The sequence below is a fragment of the Paramisgurnus dabryanus genome, chromosome 2 (assembly GCF_030506205.2).
Source record: "Paramisgurnus dabryanus chromosome 2, PD_genome_1.1, whole genome shotgun sequence".
NCBI classification, from domain to species: domain Eukaryota; kingdom Metazoa; phylum Chordata; class Actinopteri; order Cypriniformes; family Cobitidae; genus Paramisgurnus; species Paramisgurnus dabryanus.
In genome coordinates, this window is record NC_133338.1 from 769,795 (window position 1) to 796,675 (window position 26,881).

Consider the following 26,881-nt stretch of genomic DNA (forward strand, 5'->3'; position numbering starts at 1 on the left):
GACACTGAACGATGCTGCACATCTCAATGTGTCTTCAACAGAGATTTCTTTCAGTAAATTGTCCGTGTCGCTGATTCATCAGAAGCGGTGAAGAGCAGAACTTCTGTTGAGATGTAAAGCGGCCGTCATGAGAACGAGAGCGAAGCATATGTTTCTAATAGAGCCGATCGATCAAATCACTTTAGTGCTCTTCTTCTCTCTGGACGTTGGGCTGATGGTGAGGTGGACCACCCTGAGACGTGTGAAGGCATTAGGTGACGCGTGTCAGAACGCCGGTCCTGCTGCTCATAATCTGATTATTAATGAGCTGTCAGGAGAAGCTCTGAGGTGCAGTGAACAGATGGAGCAGGTACATCTCTGAGGGCAAACACACACACACACACACAACCGTGGTCTCACAATGACCGACTTCACACACATTTACTGTTGGCACATGGTCTCAGCACCATTCATGTATGATGAGTTTTACACTTACAAGTGTTCAGATCACTTACACATTAGCAAAAGTAACAATGATGTCTAAGCATACACCACAAAAGACTCTTTTATTAAAAACTTTGATCAAATATTTGAAAACGCTTGATCAAGGTTAGTCACCAGGGTGTGATGTTCTGGGGCAGGGATTATTCCCCCTCTGGTTTTTATATCCCTGCTTCTGATGAACAATTTTTTATTCATTTAATTTATTTATTCATTATTAAAATTAATTAATGGTGATAAAACTACCATATAAACAGCTTAAAATAAAGATAATTAAAAAAGTATTTTTTATCTCTAAGCATTGCCATGCAATAGTGCAAACAACAGTTAAATCAGGAATAGAGTTGGCCCAATCCTATTTCTCTGTTGTACCCCTTCCCCTGCACGTTCACATGAGAGTATTAGGCCCTATTGGAATAGACGTTACTATCACCTGAACGTGCAAAACTAAGGGGTAGGGGTAAGACAGAGAAATGGGATTGGGCCTTACTGTCAGCGCTTCTGATCCTGTGACAATTGGTGACACCGTGTCTAGGTTATGTCATGATACTTTTTTAATCCATGCCCGGATTGTCCAAATGTCACCAAGCAGCAATGGTCTATTTCAGTGCAAAAACAGCCAAATAATGAATGAAAAGATTCCAAGCAGTGTATCGTCGTATTTTACAGGATTGTCACAAAACAAATTCAAGAAATATTACCATTGAGAATGAGACTGCAGAAACTACTGTCGTTCATCGAGGGGAACTCCCAGGATGAGGCAGGAAAGAAAAAAGAGGTCTAAAGTCCAACATCTTAGTCTGGTGTCTTGTCTAAGTAGGCATATATAATCTATTTATGTTATATTGAGAGTAGGGGAGAGCAGAGCCAACCTAATGCTTTTTGGCTTTGGCTCTATCATTCAAATATTTAAGTTAGATTGTTTTCATTTCATTATCATTATATACTTAAGGCTTCATTGTAACACTGTGTGACAACCAACTCTGCTGTGTAAAAATGTTTCATAATGGTGTTATGTTTTAGGTAACAAGACAATGATTAAAATAATATAAGGTTGGATTTGGTGACTTACACACCCAACTCAGAAAAAAACAAAAAAAAACTAACACTCTTTGTTCAATATCTTAAAGGGCACCTATCCTGCAAAATCCACTTGTTTGGACATACATGTGTGTTGGCAGTGTGTGAACACAACAACCCTACGATGAAAAATGAATCTCATTAGACATACAGTTTTGATTCTGTTATCAATGTGAGGTCACATTGATAAAGCCCCGCCCACTTACAGTCCTGCATTACCATTGTTTCCGCCCTCAGTGAGTTGTACTCTGTCCACTAGATACTATTGTCTCAGAATGTATTAATCAGATCTATTTGAACTGAAAGACATTGTTTTTGTGTCTGTTTGTGAGGAAGTGAGGAGCTGTGGCTCATTTGCATTTAAAGACATTAAAACAGTGTGTTTTTGTTCCCACCCAAATAGGGTCATTTTGGACATGCTATAATAAATGATCTGTGGGGTATTTTAGCTCAAACTCCACAGACACATTCTGGGCACACATCTGAGACTTATATTACATCTTGTAAAAAGGCCATAGTACGTGCCCTTTAACCAAAACACATCAAAACTTTTCACAAATTCACAGGAGATCTTCTGACAGTAAGAGAAACAGATTGCTCAGCCCTTTATAAATATGTAAAGTAGCCGTGTTACAATTAACCCCGCGTTAGTTTCTGCCTCGCTCACCCCTACAGTGTGCATTGCATTTTTTCTATTAAATATTATGATTATAAACAAGTATTGTGGCATGGCTGGCACAAAGCATAAAGATGAAAAGCATTCTGGCATGTACAGTTCAGATTCTGTAATTGTTTCTGTTACGCAGTGAGTCCAGCTAGTGAGTAAAAGTAAATCTCAGTCCCCAACCTTAAGTGACAGACGTTAGCGCTCATGGCCTTTAGCCTTCTTGCTAGAGCGTCCGACTCTCATGCCAAACCAAAACGGTTCAAATCCAAGCATGCAGCACAAGCCCTGAAAAGTGAAGCCAAAATGTCTCGATCGCCCCCCAGTTATAAACTTATACTGATGGGACTTGAAACCAACTAAAAAAAATTATTACACTTCAATTATCTTTTTCCGAAGCTGGTTTCTGTCATTTACTGTAGTTTTTATCACGCTGATGTAAATTCAGATGTTTGTTTTTAAAATAAGTTTGTGTTTAGTTAGTTATTTAATTATATAAAAACGGTGGTGTCACGTCATGATTGACAGCTGTGATATCGTGTGATATGCGCATTCTGCGAGAGCGAGGGCGGGGTCTTGTTTCGCGGCTTTACTTCCTGCTCACTACTGCGCATGACTGGTCCCGAAATTGCTACTGCGCAGACTCAAGACCCAAGATGTCAGCGCCATATCGGGACACTGGCGGCTTCATTTTTCACCAATGGAAGAGAGCGAACGGGCGTTGTCCATCTTTCAAAAAAAAGTTTTATTTTGTGGCACCATACTTACTAGGATAACTCCTCATGTAACAGTCTTTAAATAGGGAAACACGTAAGTGTTTGGTGGTTTCCCTGTTTGGTACCATAGTAATGAATGGGGCTAGGCTAAATGCTAACACATTCATAACATGCTGTACAGAGTTTAATATGGCAAAAGGGTAGACTATTCCTTTAACCAATAGCTACCCAGTCTCACAAAGTTTCGTGATATAGTCACGTATTTTTTTGATTCGTTTTTCGTGCTATTATCACGAAATTTCATGTTTTTTCGTGATCGTATAACGAATTCCTGTTTTCGTGTGATTATCACGTATTGGTTACTCAACTGCTTTTTCCTATTTTTAAACCATTGTCGCTTCGGTTTAGGGTTAGATTTGGTGCTTGCATTAGAATGTCACTTTATATATTGGTTTATACTATTTTTTCTGATTTATTTTTTTATATGTCGCCTGGCGTTGGGGTTAGAGTTGGGTTTGGTTAGGGATGTCATTTTATGTAAATCTAACCCTAAACCGAAGCGACAATGGTAAGAAAATAGGACAAAACAGTTGAGTAACCAATACGTGATAACACACGAAAACAGGAATTCGTTATACGATCACGAAAAAACACGAAATTTCGTGATAATAGCACGAAAAAAGAATAAAAAAATATGTGACTATATAACGAAATTTCGTGAGACTGGGCTGCCAATAGGCTCTGCCACTGCGCTCAGGGTAGGTGCAATCATGACTGTTTATATTTCTATACATATTTTATTTCAACAGTTACAAGAAATAGCTTAAAGACCACCTATTTCATTATTTTGTGTATTTGGTATAATACAATGTGTTCATGTGGTTTATGGTTAAAAACACATTATTTTACACATACTGAAATTTTTTGCAGCTCTAGATTTCACTTTCTTCCTGAAATGCACTGATTTGAAAAGGTCTGTGTCCCTGATTGGCCAGCTAATCTGTTTGTTGTGATTGGCCTGAATACTTCTGAAGTCAGCAGGAAATGTGACGCTCCTTACCATGTTTGAAAGATTCGGTCACAATGCAATGCTAACAGGAGTTAACTTATAGACTGTGAGTCAAAGCGGGAGGAGTAGTTCAAGAAAAGAGATTTACGTTGGAGGTGATAACTTGCGTCATTGTTTACTTTGGGGTCTGTACCTTTTGCATATCATTAACATGAATGAATACATACGTACACACCAAAGGAAATGTAACAACATGAATCAGACAATAGGTACTCTTTAATACACTGAATAATCAATATAATCGTAATTTATTTTTATAAATAAAAATATTTGAAAAACATCCCCTTCATCCCTGTATGTCACAATTCACTCAGAGATGTGAGCTTATAGTCCATCACATATCACAGCTGCTGATGTTTTATGTGTGTCTGAAGGTCGGCATTGGGCCACGGTGATGTTTTATATTTCTTGAAGGTTTTGCTTCAGCAAGCTGATCAATTTTTGGGATATGTTTGGGTATAATGTTTCAATTAAAGAAGGAAAGAAATACTAAAGGATAAAGGTAAAATTGTGCTTATGTTGATCTAAAACCATTTGACTTTCTTCTGTACAATGCAGGAGATATAAGACAAAATGTTAGCAAACATGTTAAAACATCTGATATTTATTTTCACCAAAAACGTGCGTATAGTTATAAATGTTTTATTAAAATGATTAAACTGAAGTCTCTGTCTTCATTCTATTAAGACTGAATAACTTTTCTCATTTCTGTTTTAAGACCTTAATGTAAGATAAGAATAATGTTTTCCTCATATATTATTAATTTGAATCATCATATTTCAGCATTGTAGGAATGATCCCTGCTAAAAAACAAACAAACAAACAAACCATCCATCTTAAAAATCCTATAGGATTGAATGGTTTTAATGGGAATTTGATTGGTTGTAATGGAAATGATAATGGTCTCTGTGAGTCTCTACTGTATGTGTTGGGTTTTATTGGTGGCACCATTAAATCCTACTGGAATATGTCCCAAAAAATACATTTTGTAATGGTTTGAATTTTAAACCATACAGCAACTTTAAGACTTGATTCTTTCTATAATTCCCAAATCTATTAGAAGTTTACTTCATTAGAATTCAATGGGCAATAAACAAAACAATAACTATTCAGAAGAGCACAGGTTAGTTTAGTTTAGTCGTTTAACTCATCTGTTCTTGATGTACAGCACGTGGCCTTGTTTCCCAGAGCCGTACGTTTAAACAAACACTGATCCCAGCATCTTGGATTCATCTTACAGTCATGTTATTTTTAGACGGCTCTTGTTAAAAACCATTACGTGGATGCTAAGCGGGTTGGGTTGGTGTGTGGGAGCGCCGTTGGCTTCAGTTTTCCTGCGTGACAGCCAGAGAAAGAACGCATGAGATAAAGACTGTTTCATGGTGAAATTACGAACGGCTTCTAAAATGATGTGTGACAGATAAAATGAGGCTTACACCGCTGCACTCTTTCAGAAGGATTAACCTAAATGAGCGTTTATCACAAAGACAAAACACAATGTTACCCAACAATTCAAGCTAAATGACTCGTCGTGATCTGATGAAAGATTTACAGCTCTTTATACGTGAAATAAAGAGGAATTCATCTATGAACATTTGTAGTCATCGTCACACAGACATAACTGTTCGGCTTATGAAAGTTTTATTTTTAGTAGTTTTATGTCATTTTAATTTCATCTTAAATAAGCAAGCAGCATAACTGTGCAACTATCTTTGAAACTTTCATAAAGATGCACTTCTATAGTTTCACCATATGTTTTTATTTTAATTAAGCGGGAGGCTACATGAGGACAGATATGTTTTGATCACATAACTATGCAACCATTACTCCCTCATGTTATTGGACACTTTTATTTGTAAAAATAAAGTAAAAAGTAATAGATGACTGCAAATAGTGGATTTATACAATGACATTAGAAACTAAAAACCTTTGTTAAATGCTGCATCACTAGTAGCTATCTAATCTACAGTAATTGTTTAGTATCACAGATACGGCAATACTGCATACATTATTGCATCAAATGCAACATTACTATATTTGTTTCATACCAGACATAGTCAAAGAAATGTTAGCTTTGGAAGGACTCTTTCACCAGACTAGAAACCTATATTTCTACACTAATATTTCCACGTGAATTACGTATTGACCCTGGTTTGAGGATACAGTTACAGTCACACGAGTCAATGGCTACAGCTGATAGATCTTCTCTCAGCTCATAGATTGCATTTATCCAGTCAAGGTCAGAAGTGTTACACCTCAAAAACACTCAATGATTGCCTTCATATTGATCTCTAACACACACACACACACACACACTGAAGCAAGTGCACTTCAGATAGGAGTTGATCTCGGAGATGAATGTGTTTGATTCTGGTCTGGATGTGAATCTCACAGTGGGAATTCTCACAGTGTGTGAGAGACGATTAAAGATGGATCAGCATATATCACACCTGCAATTATACATCCCTTAACACCCCGTATGTGTGTGTATCATTGGCACCAGTTCATTATCCAAACCTTTTAAGTTTAAGATCATTTTCCCTATGAGAACTTAAGTAATAAGGATTACAATGAGAATGAACCAATTCATTCAAAATATAATATCACCAAAAACTATTATCATAACTTCAAGCACTCTGTCCATTTTCTGCAGGAAATAAAAATAATACATTACAGTAAGGGCCAGATTTACTAAACAGGGCAAATTAGCATGAGAACACAATTTCAAAAACGCGCCGATGAAATTTCTGTGGGTGATTTACTGACAAGGTGCAGATTAAAGCCCAAAAATCTTATTTCCATAATAAAGACCATCGCAATCTACCAAAAGCAGTGCAAATGAGCATAAAGTGTAAGACGTGCTTTAAATAATACCAGTACACTGACAAGTGCAAACCTTAGTATATACAGGTAGGGTTGCGTGATTCATTAATATACATTTTGTATTATAAAAATACATTTAAAGAGGACATACCATTAAATCTGACTTTATCCAAGTTTAAGTGCTATAATTGAGTCCCCAGTGCTTCTATCAATCTAGAGTAACTTGGTTTTGGTAAACCATTCTCTGCAAGCATGTGAAAAAAATAGCTAATTGAAATTTGGCTCCCCTTGTGATGTCAGAAGGGGATTTTTTTTTATAATAATACTGCTCCTTAATCTGCACTGCACTACCCAAACCACATCACTGCCATTAAGTGCAGAGATCAGCTCATTTGCATTTTAAAGGACACACACAAAAACAGCACATTTTTGCTCACACCTACAAAGTGATTTTTTTATTATAAGCATATGTTTTCGCACGATTAACTTCATAATAATTCATGAATTAGCCAACTCGTGAAATATGTGAATTCTTGTGAGATCAGGCTGCAAATGCATATGCAATAAGGACAGTCGCAAAAACAACTGTGTCCAGACCTTTTCAGCGCTTTACTGTGTGTCTTAAGTAAATCCTGACAGTAGTTTTTTTAACTGGAAAAAAGAAGTTTGTGCTGGTGCAAGCTGTTAGTAAATCTGGACCCAACACCTCAACTGTTTCTCCTAGAGATTTGCGAAATGTATTTATAATTTAAAGAAGAGAGCTCTGTGATGTCTTGAGCAAGGTACCTCTGCATTGATAACTGCCCACTGCTCCGGGTGTGTGTGTTTGTGTTCATGGGTCATCAGTGCATGGGTTAACACTGGAGAACCCAAGAACCCTTTTATTAGCAGCACTTAACATTGGCCAAATTTGACCTGTGGGTTCTCCAGGGTTAAATGCAGAGATCCCATTTCAAGTATGGGTTACCAATGGCAAATACGTTACTTTTAAAATGTCCATTTCTCAATGAATGTTCTATATCTTCCACATTGATTTTCTAAGATTGAATTAGTTTGTTAGTATGTTAAAATGTCCTTTTCTTTTCCCATGGCAAACGGGTTTAGGCCTTGAGTAAATGTTCTCGTTGTTTTGGTGGTTTAAATACTGTTAGTGGAATCACGAGGGTAAGGATGGTTAGCCCTGAGGCACCGCCGTGTCTTTTATCTGCGTTAGGACAGTGTCCCTGTTCATTCATCACCAGTGTCACTGGATTATTTTTACGCCGGTCGCTAGAATCCATCACAAGCTGAACGCTAACATCCAGAATCTCTATTAGCACATGACGCTCGGTTTCAGCAGATTTTCATCTCTGTCTCACCCACCACACTGATCATTTATACTTTATTTTCTCCTCCGAGGAAGTCTTTTCCGTCCGTGTGCAATAAGTGAAAATATTGGTGCGGGAGACGGTCGAGAGCTATTCCGTTATATTGGACACCAAAATTCAATAACCCGAAGGAGCCGCGCTGGCAGAGGGAAAGCATCGTAGCAGGCAATTTTCAAAACGACTCTGACCGACGCGTTTCCTCACGTCAAATCAAGCAGAAAGCAGGTGTAACGCTGCAATTATCACACCCGATTTACACTTTTACTCCTGCCACGTAGATTTCATAAGGTCGTCGGGAAACACGTTTGCCGTCTGAATGCAAAGTTCCTCTGTGGGACAGTGAGTTTCATTGTGCTTTATCTGTTATGTTATTATGATTTTTTATTTTCCCCCTCAGGTGCTCACATTTCGGCACTTTGCTGATGAGAATTTCATGCGGTGCTTGTCGGAGACGAACCGTCTTTCCTCTCTGAACATCGGGTGTGACGGCCGCCGTCTGAAGTGTGAACTGAATTATAGATATCTAATTTCAACTCCACTGCCGGCGACCAGGCCGGCGGTGAACAGCATGGATATTTTATCACCACCCTGGAAATAAATAAAAGCAGTTTGTCCCTAGGAAGAGAGAAATCAAGCAATTGCGAGGAAGAAAAATGAGAGGGCTCGGAGTTTAGAGAAACTGGAGCTGACGGCACGCTTGAATTTCCTGCGACGCAAGCACGTCCGTTTACAAGAACGTCCAGCTGTTCAGTCGTCTTGTCAGAAGTATTTATGTAAATACGTACATGGTGCTTTCGTACAGCTGAACACAAATGCTTAGTAACATGCACAGTTAGGAATCCTTATAAATTTGTAAACGCATAGTTGGCTGGCAATAAGATTTGTGTTGTGATTTATCAAGAGCAATTCAGAAACCAATAATAAACCAGTTTATAATAATGTCATAATCAAACTATAAACAACTCGTTAAAAAGCTTTAAAAGTGTATCAGTGTTTACCAAGATAACAACTAGTGATTGTTTATTGTGTACATTACGCTTGCCAAATAGAAACTCTCATAATACATCATCCAGTAGAATATTAACGCTTGAACATCAGTGACCGTAACCTTTGCTAATAGGGTTTGTGTGTTATAAAAACAATGAAGTCTGAAAGGTTAAAGTGTTTTCCCGCTGTGTTAAAGTGGATGATGTGCAGTCTTCTCTTCAGGGGTCGTATCCCAGCGTGTAATGTCACCAGTATAGCGTTCATTATCCCTCTGCATGAAAACAGACTATTAACATACACATATATTTCTACTTTGTGATGAAGAGACACTTACTGTAATGATCACCGGACCCTAAGCTTCTCAACACCTAATCTAGGACACGGTTTGATGACATTTATTATCTCAGAGAGCTTGTGATTTGATCATATTTTGTAACAGCAGTGATTTTCTACACCAAAGTAAGTGAGACTTTCTGAGAATGAATTTATTATTGCCTCCAATGAGTCACTCATTCACAAAGTGGGTCAAACACGATCTCGTGATTCATTTAACAGATGATGTGAAGAGACAGTGATCCCTGCTGTAAATATTTAGATGCTTTGCGATGGTTTATGGCGTGTGTGGAGTTTTAATGCTTAACTGGTTGGGCGGGATCAGATTTTCCCCGGATGCAATATCTCTATCATTTTTCAAGGCAGAGGGCGGTTTAAGCGTAAATGAGCTCCACAGAGATTTTTTCCTTTTCAATATGCTGTGTTGAATGATGGATGGTTATATCTGACCACTTTAAACGGGTTTGTGCAAATCTGGTGAGCGTGCTGGTTTTATGGCGTTTATGAATGTTCTGGTGTAATAGACCACCTAGTAAATCTTACACACAAACACGCACGTACACACACACACATACGCTGAATGTCACTGACACACACTTCAGGGTCTGTGTGTCATTTACAAGTTTTTCTCATATACTACACAGATGCTGAAGTACATTAAATTACTGTAGCGTTTGATTTATGAACTATCACCATTGTGCCCTTGAGTAAAACACTCGGCTGTGTGTTGCCCTGAGGAACTCAACCTGTATTCAGTGTTACTGTGAGTCACTTTAGATATAAACCTCTGCTAAATTTACACTTGACCAATCACAACTTGTGTATTTTCTTGTATGGCCGAAAGATAAGAAAAGCACAGGTCCAGACACACAGTACATGAATGCACGCACCCACATACGCACACACACACACACATTTCCTTTGACTTTCCATTTTATATGAAGTATTGATAATATTGATTATGATGTTGTATATATTGCAAGAAGCAAATATGCTGTTTGTTCCTGATTTTTATGCTATTTATACTATATTTCATTAAATGCCACCTCCGTTAAAAGTGAGATAATGATCTTAGCACGTATCATATGTTCATCAAATACTTTCACTTCAAATCCACTTAATCCCGGTCTCAGGCCATTCAAAAAAACCAAGTTGTTGGCAGAAACCATTAAATGCCACAACAATTATTCAGCAAAGTCCTCTAAGTGCACTGAAGAACTGCATAAACGACGGCGCACATGCAGAGTTTTTACCTAGTTAAAGGAGGTTTAGTGAATACTGTATGCAACCTATTAGGATATTGACTGAAGTGAGCCTTTTACCTTTATTCAGAATGAAAAGTGAAGAGTGACTGAAGAGAGATATAGGGTGGGATTGGGAAACGACCAGATTTAAACTTTTTGAATATTGAGCCTGAATACAACCCAAATGTGGCATCCACATGCATCACAACGCCACCCTATTTGTGCTTCAGTTTCTTTATTTTTACATTCTGACTTTAATCATTTGCAATGTTTTTAATTACATCTTTAATGATTTTGCAACGGTTTACTTGTCTTCAGAAGCAGAGGTTTTTGCCAAAATGCTTGCATGCACTTAGAGTGTTCTGCAGTGAAAGACAATGAAATGACTAAAGTTGCATGTGTTAAATCTAAAGCATTTCAGTTACTGACTAATAACCTTTTCAGTGCAATTACTAAAACCACACATGAGTCTGATAAAAATGCTAGTTTACAAAAAACAATGTCAGACGCATATCAGAAGGTTTTGCATTTGAACTTTTCATGTAACACAATATTTATAAGAGTTAGAAATAGTTAGTGAGAGGCATGTGGGTTCACATTCATACATCAGCAGTGGGTTATTCTGGAGGAGATATTTCTGGAAATGTTGGTTTTTGTGTGGGAAGAAGTCTCACATTCACTGTCTCTAATGCATGTCAGCCTGAGGGAGAACAGATTTTATTTAGAACACACACACACACACACACACACACGCGCACACACGCACACACGCACGCACGCATGCACGCACACACACACACACACACACGCATTCCATGTTTTGTGGGGACATTCCATAGACGTAATGCATTTTATACCATACAAACTGTATATTCTATCCCCATTACCTGCCCCATTCCCTAACCCCAACCACCACAAAAACCTTTCTTGTACCTTAGATTTTCAAGAAACATCATCTTGTTTGATTTATAAGCTTGTTTCCTCATGGAGACATCAAAATGTCCCCACAAGGTCACAAAAACACTGGTATTCCTATCTTTGTGGGGACAATTGGTCCCCACAACGTGATAATTACCAGGTACACACACACACACACAAGCACGCATGTGCACACACACACACACACGCACGCACGCACGCACGCACACACACACACACACACACACACACACACACACACACGTGAACAGGTGTTTTTAAAGCTTTAACTCTACAAATATGCAAACACAAAGGCTTTTAGCTGCACAAGCTTGATTGTTGTGTGTTTTGTGACATAATACATTGGTAAGAAATGAGGGGCAAACCTTCTTGATTGTACAGCCAACACAGAAGTGACTTAAACTACAATCCATTCACAGGCCGCCAGAGGCTGGCTCCAAACTGAATATGGGTAAAGAGGCGGGACGTGGGTGAAGCTGAGGTGGCTGAAACCACACCCACCTAGCTCGACTCTAATGAAGTGGCTATGCAGAACTTAAAGGCAATTCACAAGATTTTTTTAAGACATGAAATAAATCTTTGGTTTCTTCAGAGTATGTATATGAAGTTCTAGCTCAAAATACCCAACAGATAATTTATTACAGTATGTTAAAATTGACACTTCATAGGTGTGAACAAAAATGTGCTGTTTGTGGCTGTGTCCTTTTACATGCAAATGAGCTGATCTGTGCACTTAATGGCAGTGCCGTGGTTAACCAAAACTAAGTTACTGGGTTGATCTTTTTCACATTGTATAGGCACTGGGGATCCAATTATAGCACTTAAACATGAAAAAAGTCATATTTTCATGATATGTCACCTTTAATATAATTTAAATGGATGAGTTACAAAAGAATTCACCCCCTCACTGTTGTCATGAAGGGCAAAATAAGCTATATAGACCAAAAGCACTTTTTGTACCAGGCTGTAAACATATTAATTTCTACTGTAAAAATTGGGGGTCTTTAAGATCGACTTCTGTATTGGCTTCATAAGAGAGATCAGAAGATTGCCCCTCAGTGGTGACGTGATGCCAAGATCGTGACAGCAGGCCCCACCAACTATCAGTTTAAAAAAGCTCTTAACAAACCTATGGGTGACGTCATGGACACTACATCCATATTTTTTACAGTCTATGGTTAACACAGAGAGTGCTATGGAGGACATATAGTAAACTAGCAGTTGCACACTTGTTGATTATTGACACAGTCAACAGTGTTAGATGATCAGTAAAATATGTACTATATACTTGTATTAACTACACTGTAAAAAAAATCCGTAGAAATTACAATGTTATTGCAGCTGGGTTGCCGGTAATTTACCGTAGATTTAAATTTATGTTATTTACTGGCAAGAGTTTGTTCAAAGTTAAATAAATTTTAAATATTAACAAGTCTTTATCTTTACAGAATAAAACTATACAATAACAGCCTCATGCAAAGCATTCTGGGAACCAGAAATCATCATCAACCTTTTTCAGTTTTTTTGCTTCAGATTTTGTTTCCCAGAACGTTTTGCTTGATGCTGTTTTTCAGTTTTACTCTGTAAAGACAAAGACTTGTAAATGTTAAATGTTCATTCAACTTTGAACAAAATGTTGCAAGTAAATAACATAAATTTAAATCTACGGTAAATTACCGGCAACCCAGCTGCAATTTCTACGGATTTTTTTTACAGTGTAACTACCGTATTTTAACTACCGAGTATAAGCCGCATCATTCAAAAATGCATCATTAAGACGAAATAACATATATAAGTCACAGTGGACTATATGTCGCGTTTATTTACAAAATTATTTCACAAAATCCAAGCCAAAGAATTGACATTTAATCTGTAAAGGCAAGTTATTTAAACGATAAACCATAGCATACAGAACTTAACTGGAAGGTTGAATAGTCTAAATTAACCAAACAAGTCAACTAGCGTGAAGTTCTTATACTCGTCATTCCACATCACTGAATCTATTGAATTACATAAATACAGAAGCAGCATGTGGCGGACTCTCACGGCTGTAGACGGTAATGTTGTCTCTTGCCTCATAAATGTCAAAATTAATTCAAACTGACAGCACCTGACTATAAGACGCAGCACCAGCCAAGTTATGAAAAAAAGCGGCTTATAGTCCAAAAAATACGTTATTCGTTCAAATATAAACTAGTATATAACAGCTATTAACTCTTTGACAAGATAACTCGTCAATCAAGAGAAAACGCTTCCCTGCCAATGACGAGTATTTCCGGCTTTCCGCAATACCGCCTTCCACAACTTTTTAAACCCGGAAGAATTGCCCTATGGCAAGCGGCCGCATGTCCGTGTCTGTTTTAAAGATCGCTCTGAATGGGATCTCTATGAAAAGTCATTTTCTTATTGTTTTATGTTTTGGATTTTGACCAGTGCTTGTTATTTGGTTTACGTCTTTGGATTACCCTTTTGTCTTGTTTGCCTGGCTGTATTGATAAACTTCTGCATCTGGATTCTGGCATCAGTCTCAGCACGTTACACAATGTAGCACCATGACTCAATATAATTTAGAGTTGAAATGATCAGTTTTATCTAAAAATAATTAATTTGATATAATTATTATTCATATATATCAAATCTGAATGAGTTGAATACAGTTTAGCAATAATTAAAAATGAACCCTTGACCTACAAACCTCAAAGGATTGATGAAAACATTTGTAAGTTGTTCATGTGCTGACATCAGACGCACGCTCATGTGAATATCTATGAATACTGATGAGCTTACATTTGAATCCATGCTTTATACACAAAGAAAATATTGTGTTTGAGGATTTCTAAAATCTAGCCTGAAAATCTGAAAGTGTTTTAGGTAACACTTTATTTTGATAGTCCATCTGTTGACACTCTACTACTTATCTACTACTATTCTGTAGCATGTCAACAATGCATTAGTTGACATTCAACAACAGTGGCTCAACAGACCAGTAACAAACACTTAACTAATTGCCTAATGAGAATAAAGTGCATTTCAAGTGTTTATCTACAGATGTTACAGAAACTGCCTGTTGATTATTGGTATATTTTTGCAACAGACTATTAACTAATATTCAACTAAATGTCTGTAGATTGTCAACATCTTGTAAGCTGAAAGTCAACTGAGTCATGTCAACCTATGATCAATAGCATAATATTGTCATCCTTACAAGGGTCATTTAAACAAAGGTTTAATCGACTATCTGTAGTTTTTAACTGAATCTTTAGTTTATTATCTGTTGAGAATCTGCAGATTATCATACAGTTGAGTTTACTAACAAATGGTTTATGATCAGTTGACTTTTAGTTGACATTCTCAACTTTGTGTTTGTAGATGCATTTTAGGACTATCTAATTAAAGTGAAAAACAGTTGAGAATAGTAAACTGTCTATAACGTATCAACAGAACACAGTTATACTAATCGTATGCAGCACATTACCATTCAAAATCTTTAGTTTTATTATTTGTTGAGAATCTGCAGATTATCAACTATAGATTAGTTGCTTATCTACTGCTGGTTTACTAACAAATGGTTTATGATCAGTTGACTTTTAGTTGACATTCTCAACTATGTGTTTGTAGATGCATTTTAGGACTATCTAATTAAAGTGAAAAACAGTTGTGAACAGTAAACTGTCTATAACGTATCAACAGAACACAGTAATACTAATCATATGCAGCATATTACCATTCAAAATGAGAAAAGTTTGCACACCCAGTACTTAACCCTGGATGACTAGTCGATAGTCGATACCAGACTATGAAGAACAAACACTATAGGCATCACATCAGAGAAATACGGCTCTTTTATTGATAAACACTTCCTCAAAAAAAAAAAAAAAAAAATTACAATTCAATTAACTATTCAATCTAAAAGTCTAAACTGACGTTTCGGAAATATGTGTGGTGTAGGAGAAAACAACTGTAACTTAAAAAAAATGCCCCAAAATAAACAAATAAACGGTGTGATATGCTTAACCAACAATGTTTACAAAAAGGTCCTAAACTGATCTGTGGTAATTGTTCCTTATGTCTTTGAGAAGTCTTCCAAGTACACCATGTTTATATGTTCTTGCTAACCAGTGGGTCCACTCTATAAAGCATAGGTGTTGTTTTAAGGTCTTCTCAGAACGATTCCCCCGCATTCGCCAAATTTGCATTTTGTAGGTCTGCCAAGCTCTCTCTAGATTTTGAGTATGTAGTCCTGTTTGTGGATCTACATAATTTTTACTGTGGTTGACCCTGACATGTTTATACCCCTCCTGGGAAAGACTGGCATATGCTTTCCACTCATCACTCACAACTAGACTTTGACGTTTCACATGTTTCTTGATGATGGGAACAAGGGTCTCCTTGTTTCTTTTCTTCACAAGACGAAGAATGGGACGTCGTCTTGCAGATTTGATCTCAAGTATACCAAACACCCATGATCTCTTTCTCTTCCAGGTGTTACCAAAGCGTCCTCTTGCATACTACCAAAAAACAGTGTGATCAGTATTACAAAATGAACAAAACAATCTCTAAATGAACATATTTAATAATCAGATGTAAATACATGATAATACCCTCTACATCTAAAATGTACTGTTTAATTCCAAAACTTTATGTTAAAGATTAAAAATGCTTACAAAATAAGAACACAAGTGATTTGTTTTAGTTTTTTGAGTGCCTGTGTGTTTACAGTAGGTTCCTCACTTTCCCTTGAAGAATGAATCGGTTGCTAAAACAAATTTGCTGGAATCTTTATGGTTATTAAACAAAACATAGCTGTACATTAGTGTTCATACAGTATATACATTAATTAGTATATATGCAAGTTTCTGTGTGTCATATTTAGTCAAGCACTTCTGTATCTTTAGTATCGCTTTGACATGATCAAGTTACTTGTCCGGTCAGACAAGAAAAATTCTGTCTCATTTGCCCATCCAAAACATGTACTTGTACCGAACAAGCTTTAAAGGGACACTCCCCTTTTTATGAAAATATGCTCATTTTCCAGCTCCTCTAGAGTTAAACATTTGATTCTTACAGTTTTGTAATCCATTCAGCTGATCTGCAGGTCTGGCGCTAGCACTTTTAGCATAGCTAAGGATAATCCATTGATTCTGATTAGACCATTAGCATTGCGCTTAACTATAGTGATTTTACGCACTGCCCGAAAATAGTCCCCTTATTTACTTTCAATGGCAGGTACCACCAGACCTGGAGATCAGCTGAATGGATTCCAAAACGGTAAAAATCAAATGTTTACCTGTAGAGGAGCTGAAAAATGAACATATTTTCCAAAAAAGTGGAGTGTCCCTTTAATGTCAAGCTCTGCATCAGTGTAATGACATCATAATAAAAGTAAGCTAAATTCATATAAACAGATTGACATCAACATGTTTATATCCTTTCTATTATTCTCCCATCCTACCTACCTTAACTACTTAAAGGTCCTGTTTTTTTCTGTGTTTTTGGTGTGCAGTATAAAATGTGTTCATGTTTTGTGTGTAAAAAATGCGTTATTTTTCACACAATTTACTTATCTGTATAGTGCTGTTTTCACTGTGCTAAAGCAGGCTGATGTCTTCCTTGTTCTATAAAGTTCCTCCTTCAGAAATACGTATCGAGTTCTGATTGTGTAGTTTGTTTAGTGTGTTGTGATTCGACAGCAGCTAAGCTTAGCAGAGCCGTTTGAGCTTAGCTGGCGACTGACGTATTCCTGTGGGCGGAGTTTAGTCAAACGTCATTCAACCGGAAAGTAGAGGGCTGTAGTCCAAACCGGCCGTTCGGTGTAGGCTTTGAAAGTGGAATTCTGTTAAAAAATATGTATCGCTTGGTATTGAATTTTGAGCTTTATAATTTTACAGGTATTATTTATGCTCTAACAGCAACATTACACACTAACTAAAATTTGAAAATGGGATCAGGAAAAACGGGACCTTTAAATCTTTCCTAAACTATGATTCACATATTGATGTCAGCTCTTTTAGGATCTGCAAACTTTAATACATTGTGTGAAGCCTATTGCACATTTTATTACATTACCTTGCGTTTGTGGCAGAACTTGCTCTCATCAATGTGAACAAGGACATTAACTCCACCAACTCTTTGCTTCGTTTTCTTTTGGTGCTTTTTTAGGCTTTTTAAACAAACTCTTCTGAGTTTCTTTGACATCATGGAGAGAGTTGCTGTGCTCTTTGCAATGCCATCTTGAAGCATGTCTACTTGCCGTAGACGTAAACCCTGTGCAAATCTAACACAAAAAATACATTTATCAAAATCAAATAAAACATTAATACGGGCAGCAAAGATATTAAAAAGCTATCCAGGACCGTAGACAGCACAGAGAGTGACTAACCAGAAAACGCCATCAATGGCGAAACAAAGGAGATCCATATGCCGAGCGAAGACATAAACGATTATAGATATCACTTTTACCAACGTTTGTTTCTTGTTCTTAAAAGTATTGCTTATTACTGTTCACAAAGCAACAGTTTTCTTTTATCTCCTTTTTTATGGGAGACTGCTGCGTAGCATAATAATCTGAATTATATTTTCCCACACAATATAACGCCTCCCATAATGTTTTTAAATATTATTTATATTAGTTGTGTTTAAGTTTAGTTTAAGCTTAGATATTTTTTTCAGTTAATTCAGTGCTTCAACTTAAACTTATTCCAGTCACTTCGTTTTTGCAGGAGACTGGAGTTGTTAGCCTGACAGTGACTACAACATTACTAGCTCGTGTGAGTTGCATTTAAGGAACGATTGTTTAAAACCTTGCAGGCTGAAAAATCAATCAAGGAAACGCCATCTATGTTGCTAAATTCCACTGCGCCGTTTTTCATTTGCGCACTGAAATAATTCACCTGAGATTAGGTAAGAGATAACAGAGTTAATTTATGATTATCAAGATTGTTAGACGATTTAATAGTGAAAGACGAATGTGTATAGGCCTAATACAGGCAATAATATAGGTAGCCGTAATAAATAAATTAATGAATGAATAAATGAAAAGGAGCAGGAAAATGAGTCACAAGGAAAAGTGGGCCCCCCCTCAAGAAATTAAAATGCCCACCCAGTTATGCCATCCTGGCACCAGGCCTGACACAAATGCACTCTACACATGGTGTTATATGTAAAATTCTGTGGTTATATATTCTAGTTGCATTGCTTACCTATGTATATACTTCATCCATGTGAATAGACTGCAGTGTGATTGTGAGAAAACTGACTCAGTCCTAACACTTCTTCTCAACCGTCCACATTTTTTACGTCGACACTCCCTGTAAATGTAAGTAATTTCAGTAAATTTGATGTCTGGAAAAGTAATAATGCCACACAAACACACACACACACACACACACACACACACACACACACACACACACACACACACACACACACACACACACACACACACACACACATTCTGGTTTCCATGTTTTGTGGGGACATTCCATAGACGTAATGCATTTTATACCATACAAACTGTATATTCTATTCCCCTTACCTGCCCCATTCCCTAACCCCAACCATCACAGAAACCTTTCTGCTACTTCACATTTTCAAGATACATCATTCTGTTGGATTTATAAGCTTGTTTCCTCATGGGGACATCAAAATGTCCCCACAAGGTCACAAAAACACTGGTATTCCTATCTTTATGGGGACAATTGGTCCCCACAACGTGATAATTACCAGGTACACACACACACACACACACACACACACACACACGCACGCACGCACGCACGCACGCACGCACGCACGCACGCACGCACGCACGCACGCACAGACAGACAGACAGACAGACACTCACGCACACACACACAGACAGACAGATTGACACATGCACGCACACACACACACACACACAGACAGACAGACAGATTGACACGCACGCACGCACGCACGCACACACACACACACACACACACACACACTTTAGTAAGCACCATTTAATACAAGAATATATATATTCTTACCATATGTAATGGTCTTTGGACTGAGAGGCAACCATCTTCATTTTCTTCTTGCAATTTTTGCATTTAATTTTGTGTCTCAGCAAGCCAGTCGATTGCAACCATTTTATTAATTTTAAAGATGATTTTTTTGTTTCTTTAACATACACTTTACGCAAAAGTTTTCTCTCCAGTGAATCCATAGAGCCAGCCAGTGCCTAAGCTAGTAACTGTGTCTGTGAGACAACCCAAAAATTTAAAACTGGCGCACTTTTATTTTATTGGCTTAAGGTGCAACGTGATAATAGGCTTGTTCGACTTCATGCGGCGCTGCAAGAACCGACATTAGGATGACGTCAAGGTACCGCGAGAGCGAGTTGAAATTTGAATTGCTCTCGCGGTACTGTGACGTCATCTGTCATACGTTACACGTGAATTTGCAAAGTTGACACGTGACTAAATGAGACGCGTCAAGCTCTTCTACAGTCTGATTGGCTGAGCGGCGCCACACTGAACTTTTGCTTGTGAAGATGGTAAGTGTCCAACTCCTTGGAAATTATTGTAATATTTTTAGAAAACATATTACTTGAATATGAAGCAATATTTATATCTTACATTTATTTTCAGCATAAACAAAACGTATTTGACCAAGGGCAATCAGCTCACCTCCCCTTACCTGGGAATGGAAACAGTGCTTTGGGCATGCATTTTACCCGGGCTAAAACACGAAAGGGAAATGCTGATGGAGAAGGAGAGGATTCCGTACAGAAAATTGGTAAGTTATGTTGATAAATGTATAAGTATGTGTCGTGAATGTACTAAATATAAAGTCAATGCTTCTTTAGGCGCAAATGAAAAGGCGATAAGACGCGATTAGACAAATGTGTGTTGTGCGTGAATACGCGTTTGCGCGAAATCGATTAAACTTAAGCAAATAATTAACACGTGTCTTAACACTGTTGCTAGAAAAAACACAGACACTAATAAACTAGTAATAAAGCAACTAACCTTACCTAATAATGTAACGAGCTGCATTCAGCCCTTTGGCCCGTTGCTGTGATACTTCAATAAGTGGGACATTGGGAACACGTTTTGCCTCCAGTTACTTTTGCTATTGTTTTGACCACAATTATCAGTATTTATAGATGCCTAAAATGTCTTCAGCTAAGATAATTTATTGTGCAATGTAAATTTAATTGAAAAATACAGTACATTAAATCAAATATTCAGAGAAAATGCAACATTCTTAAAGATTAAAGATAAATGTGACCATGCCTGTGAAAACCCAGCTGAAGTATTTCTTTGTGGTTTACTGTTTTCCACATAAAATCATCCTATATAATGTAAGGAACATTTCGTGAAAATATAAACTGGATATCTTTAATATTGACTGAGTAATGTCATGTCAGCGATTGAAATCATAGTGAAATTTATGCTTGAAATTTAACTGTGAAGCTTTTTATCTCACAATAAGATTTGAGCCTTTAGTCTGATTTTCAGAGACAGTCTCATTGACATACTGTATACTTCACAGTGACATTGTAACATTTAAAAACAACAACAATGCATCTTTTCTATACATTTACATTCTGCCTCAAATAAGACTGGGTCAACAATGCTTGACCAAAGCTTGTATTATAATTATTAGCATTATTCATAAGGTAAAGAACAAGTTTCACACACCAGCAACTACAGTAAATCAAAAATAACGACAGATCATTGAAACCGTGAACTTAAGAAAACAGCTATACTGTTACTAAATGATTCTTCAGACTGTTTTTTAATCAACGGGGCTCTGAAATAAAATGAATGACAACTATAGCAGATTACGAGTTGAGAAGCTTTAATATACACATAACTGGACTAGTTTAGCCTTAGTTGCATTTCAGTTTTATCACAATCAGCTCGATTCACGACTGCATAAAAATACTTCCTTGGTATATTGCGTTACAAAACATTGGAGTGTGCAAAAGACCTGTTCGAGTCGTGACTCACTCGGATCTTTAACCCGGATCTTTAAATTAACTCATGAGTCGCGAGTCTCTAGTGTCATTAACCCGGTTTAGTTGAGTCCTACTACAATTCAATGTAAAACCATTAACAGCGCCACCACACACACAAACCTCTTTCAACATTATTGATGAGACTTCGCTCACACTACAGATCCACTCGTAACCGGCTGATCTGCGCGAGAACTGACCAGAGATTCTCACCCAGAGCCGGAAACATTGCAAACTCGAGAGACCTGCGGATCAGTTTTTTTCCTATATTTTCTCTATATTATTATGCTATTGTTATTAGGCTTCTTTTTTAAATGGTCGACCATACACACCATACCTTAAACCTATAAGCATGTTATTTCAGAAGTGAAAGGCTTTTGTTATGTATTTGCTTTTGAGGAGACTTCAGTCGCTCTATAGATCCACTAACCGGCTCCGGCTGATCCACGCGAATCAGCCGGTTAGTGGATCTGTAGAGCGAGTCTCATGTCCATGGTCTGCGAGTCTGCAATGTTTCCGGCTCTGAGAATCTCGAGTCGCGTGGATCAGCCGGTTACAAGTGGGTCTGTACTGAGTTTCCTTGGCAATTTAGCAATACTGACTCAAATGACTCAAGTGAATCACACAACCCGGATCACTTTAGTGAGTGACTCACAATAACCCGGATCATTAAAAGGAATCGAGTTTGCCAGGCCTAGTGTGTAACCGATCACATTTCTAGTTTATGTTAATTAGCTTATACGGGCTACGTTAATTAAAACAGCTTATAGACCCCTTAATCACCCACGTCACTGTGACGTCACCGCTCTAGCTGGAGGCAAAAAATAAGTAGGAACTCATAGCCGGCGCGCTAAAAGTTTGAGTTTTTGACTTTAAAATGTCATCTTGTTGTGTTTTTGGCTGCCAGATTAGAAGGAACCGCACTTTTGGTTTAAAAAATAAATTTTTACCGGATCCCGGCAGACATTTCTTCACAGAAATCAAGAAGACAATTGTGGTTGAATGCAATACGGCGTACAGACTAGACGGAGACGATCATAAATAATACTCGTGTTTGCAGTGCACACTTCATATCAGGTAAAATAATCTATGCATATGTACTGTTGTGTTGGTTTTATCTAGTACAAATCAGCAAGTTTCTGTTTTATAGGTGAAAAGTCGCCAACCGCGCTATTGTTTAGCTTAAATGTTAAACAAACATACAACGATAGATGTGTATGCCATCGTTTGAATAGTCTCTTAAAATAATCCACAATGCTAATCATAGTTAGCCCAGTGATAGGTTACATAAAACAGTAAGCCTAGACAAAATTACGCAAATCCACCTGAAAGTAATTCATATGTTGTCTAGGAAATATCTAAAACCTGGTTAAAATCGCAAGAGTTAATTTACAAAAATACCTGTCACGGTCCCGCAGAATCAGTGACTGTACATATTCGGACTGATCCGAAACTAATTCTGCATAAATGTTTAATAAATCCTTCCTAAAACATGCTAGTTTAAGCTTGTCAACATAGCCTCGGCGGCTCTTTCTGCCTCCAGCTAAGCCCCGCCCACACAAATACGTCACAATGTTTACCAACTGTAAAAGGGTCTATAAGGGCTGATTTCGCATTAGAATCATAACACAAAACAGCGAACGTAAATCCCCATGGGTTTTTTTAAACTGGGGTGAACAGAGCGAAGGCTTTACAGTGGAAAGAAAACTGCATTGTATTGCTCCAGCGTCACATTGTGTGAACTGCATTTATAGTAAGGAAGTGCACATATGCAGACATCATAGCAAATAGCAGTAAATACACACACCTTGTTCTCTTCTGAAGTTCATGCGCACTGTGAGACCGTGGATTGAAGACGGCGCTGAAACGCAGAGTAAAGATGGGGGTTGCTAAGAGGGCTCAGCTTAAGGGGGTTGCGTGTGCGGCACAGTCCTTGGCTGGGGCCCTCAAAAGTTCATGGGCCCTTAGAATCGTCCTAACTCCCCTCCCCTTACGGCGCCCCTGATCACATCTAATGTTGTCTCTTGCCATGCACCTGGGGAAGAACCTTCTGGAGTGCCTTATCCATCCCTGGCAGTACTCTGGGCTCGTGTCCTTACATCCGGCATGCATGGCTTCCAAAAGAGACATTTAGTCATGTGGGTGCTGATCAAACTCTTACCACCTCCAGGCAGAGAAAAAACTCCTCTATTGGGCACAAGGCTGAAATCAATTCTGTTTTGAATGTGTGGTTCACAGTTTTGACAGCAGTGTGTTAGCATTTGAACAAAGTGCTGGAAATCCACAATGTTGTGCAGGTTGTGGTTAAAGGCATGGGATAAGTGTGTAGAGTTTTGAAAACTATGTTCAAGCAATGAAAAACGAACTAGAGTTTGGTCCAAATGAACTGCTTTTGTGCAGACTGTAGTTAGAGTTTTGCACATGTGACTCCAGTTGTGCCCACTGTCGTTTAGCAATCGAAAAAAAAAAAAATGTATTATTACCAGAAAAACAGCAATATTACTGAAATAAACTATTTTATAAATGCACCAAACACGCTGTTATAACTGCACTAACAAGTCTAAGCTCAATAACAAGTGAAAAAAACATTATTTCTAAAAACGTTATATATGACTAAACATTATATTTAAAGGAAATGTATTCTTACAATCATTCAAAGATCCACACATTATTCCATATTAACCTGTTAACATGCACTGCAAAAAATGACATTCTTGCTTAGTATTTTTGTCTTGTTTTCAGTAGAAATATCTAAAAATTCTTAAATCAAGATGTATTTTCTTGATGAGCAAAATTACCTAAGAAAATAATACTAGTTTTTAGACAAAAATAATATACAATTTAAGTGAATTTGTGCTTAAAACAAGCAAAAATATCTGCCAATGGGGTAAGAAAATTTTACTTGAATTAAGTGTTTAAGAAAAAAGAAATCTTATTTCACAATTTTTTTTCTCACCCCATTGGCAGATAATTCTGCTTGTTTTAAGGTCAATTTCACTTAAATTTTATATTATTTGTCTAAAAACTAGACTTCTTTACTTAGGTCATTTTGCTCATCAAGAAAAAGCATCTTAATTTAAGAATTTTTAAATATTTCTACTGAAAACAAGACAAAAATACTAAGTAAGAAAATCATTTTTTGCAGTGTGGGCACATTGAAAGTTACGCAACGCAAACGCACTGCATACAGAGTATGTGTGAAACAGGCGTTAGGCCCCTCTACCACATTGATCTTCATAATTTATCTTATTGTATTTGACATATTTTGCAGTTGGTAAGGTGGATAGTCTCAAGCCTGTCAAACAACATATTCTCTGGAAGCAGAAGGCAGAGATGCTCCAGTCTCGAGTGAATGAGCTGGAGGAGGAAAATGACTTTCTCAAGAAGCAGCTTGAAGAGAAGTCTGCAAAAGAACAAGGTTTGTACAGGTGGAGCAGATGGCTCTCCATAATCTGTGTAGGCTTCAAAATACTTCTGTCACAACATAACTGTACCATTTTGAGGATTAACTGGATTAGTGATCTAGTGACTTAATTATTTGCATGCACTAAATGTTAAACTTATCATTTTACAGAAGGGAATATTGAGAAGATGGCCACTGAAGATGAGGAGCCACAGGCCATAAAATTGGACTCCAGCACTGACACTACCACTGACTCCAGCACTGATTCAAGCTCTTACTCCAGCTCTAGCTCTACGTCTGACTCTTCAGATGAGGACAAGAAGAAAAAGAAGCGTAAAAAGAAGAATCACAAAAATAGAAGCAAAAAAAGAAATAAGGAAAAGAAAAAGGTCAAGAGGTCAAACGGAAAAGGAGAGCGAGGTATGGTACGCTCAAGACACACTGTACTTATTAAAAATTTAGTAGGGGTGTAACGGTACACAAAAGTCACAGTTCGGTACATACTTTGATTCAGGGGTCATGATTCGGTACGGGTTCAGCACAAAAGGAAAAAGCAACGAATACTAAAAGATGGGGATCTTTTCTTTAACTTTGAAAACACAGTAGTGCAAATTAGTTTGTTCCAGTTAGTGACACCTCTCTGAGATATGACATACTGCCTCCTTTAGTGTATTAAACACAAATAGAATTAGGGGTTTTGCGAGACATAAATCTTTACTGGGCCTATTACTTCTCTCACTTTTTCCTAAAAGCTTGCTGCATGCAGAAGTGAGCAGCACAACGGTTGCTTAACCCACCTTACATACACTGCAACAAGTATTAGGAAAGGTAAACAGGTATAAGTGTTGTCACGGTACCAAAATTTCAGTAGTCGGTACTGATACCAGTACAAATTTACAGTTCTCGGTACCATTTTCGGTACCAAAGCAAAACACAAAACATGCAAATTAAACACAATTTTATTAATAAAGTTACATGTTATTTTAAAATAATCATATAAAAGCATTGCCATTCTGTATAAAATGCATTTGTTGCTGAAAGGTTTTAGCAGCTGTTGTCTGTGTGTGTTTGCTGGTGTCCTTCATGCTGATAAACATCATCCTCTGATGCTTTAAAAGACAAATACAAAAAACTTCAGTAAGACAACTGGTTAAACATAGATGCATATACAACATTAGATGACTGACACTAAATAGCTGTTTTTAAATAACAAAACTGAGATATTACATTTACAAAATACTAAATAGATTTAAGTACCTGCATGCATAAAACGAAATACATTGCTAGACGAACATTCATTACTTTCTAACACAAAAATTTTGTATATACATTTAATCAAAAAGAGAAAACATGTTTTCTCATTTATTTTACCCATGTAAAAGTTTTTAAAGCATTAAAAGGTTAATAAGAACACCTGAAGGAATGAGCATTAGCCCCGCTGGTACTGTACTTACTATTAAGTTTACAAACGGGGGTTTATTTCATTCAAACATTAAAATGCTACAACACTCATAATGCAAATGCAATAAAACTGAAGCTCACCTGCTTGAACTCTAATGAATCCAGCCGACGCCTTTAATGTTTTTCCTCCTTTTATCCGGACACTTCACTCATTCTCTTTAAATCTAAAGTATTTCTGTAAGCGAGGAACACGACTCTGCACATCTTTAAATGATTTTGTGGAGTTCAGTGAACCTGCGTTGCGACTCGCATCGCTCACGTCTTCTTGTTGCGTCTATGAAGAGTTTCCGACTGACAACCTGTCAAACGGCGCATTCGTTCCGGGTAGAC

The 26,881-nt window shown here is 37.4% G+C and overlaps 1 long non-coding RNA gene across 2 annotated transcripts; it reads right to left on the reverse strand.

The window, feature by feature from the left end:
- Positions 1-15,442: 15,442 nt before the first annotated feature.
- On the reverse strand, positions 15,443-18,981 carry LOC135783678 (uncharacterized). Of its 2 annotated transcripts, none has more exons than XR_010545733.2 (3): positions 18,902-18,981; positions 17,769-17,976; positions 15,443-16,210 (listed from the first exon to the last, which is right to left on the reverse strand). It is a non-coding gene; the product is annotated as an uncharacterized lncRNA (long non-coding RNA). The 2 variants fall into 2 exon arrangements; XR_010545734.2 differs by lacking the exon at positions 15,443-16,210 and adding an exon at positions 16,386-16,479.
- Positions 18,982-26,881: the final 7,900 nt, after the last annotated feature.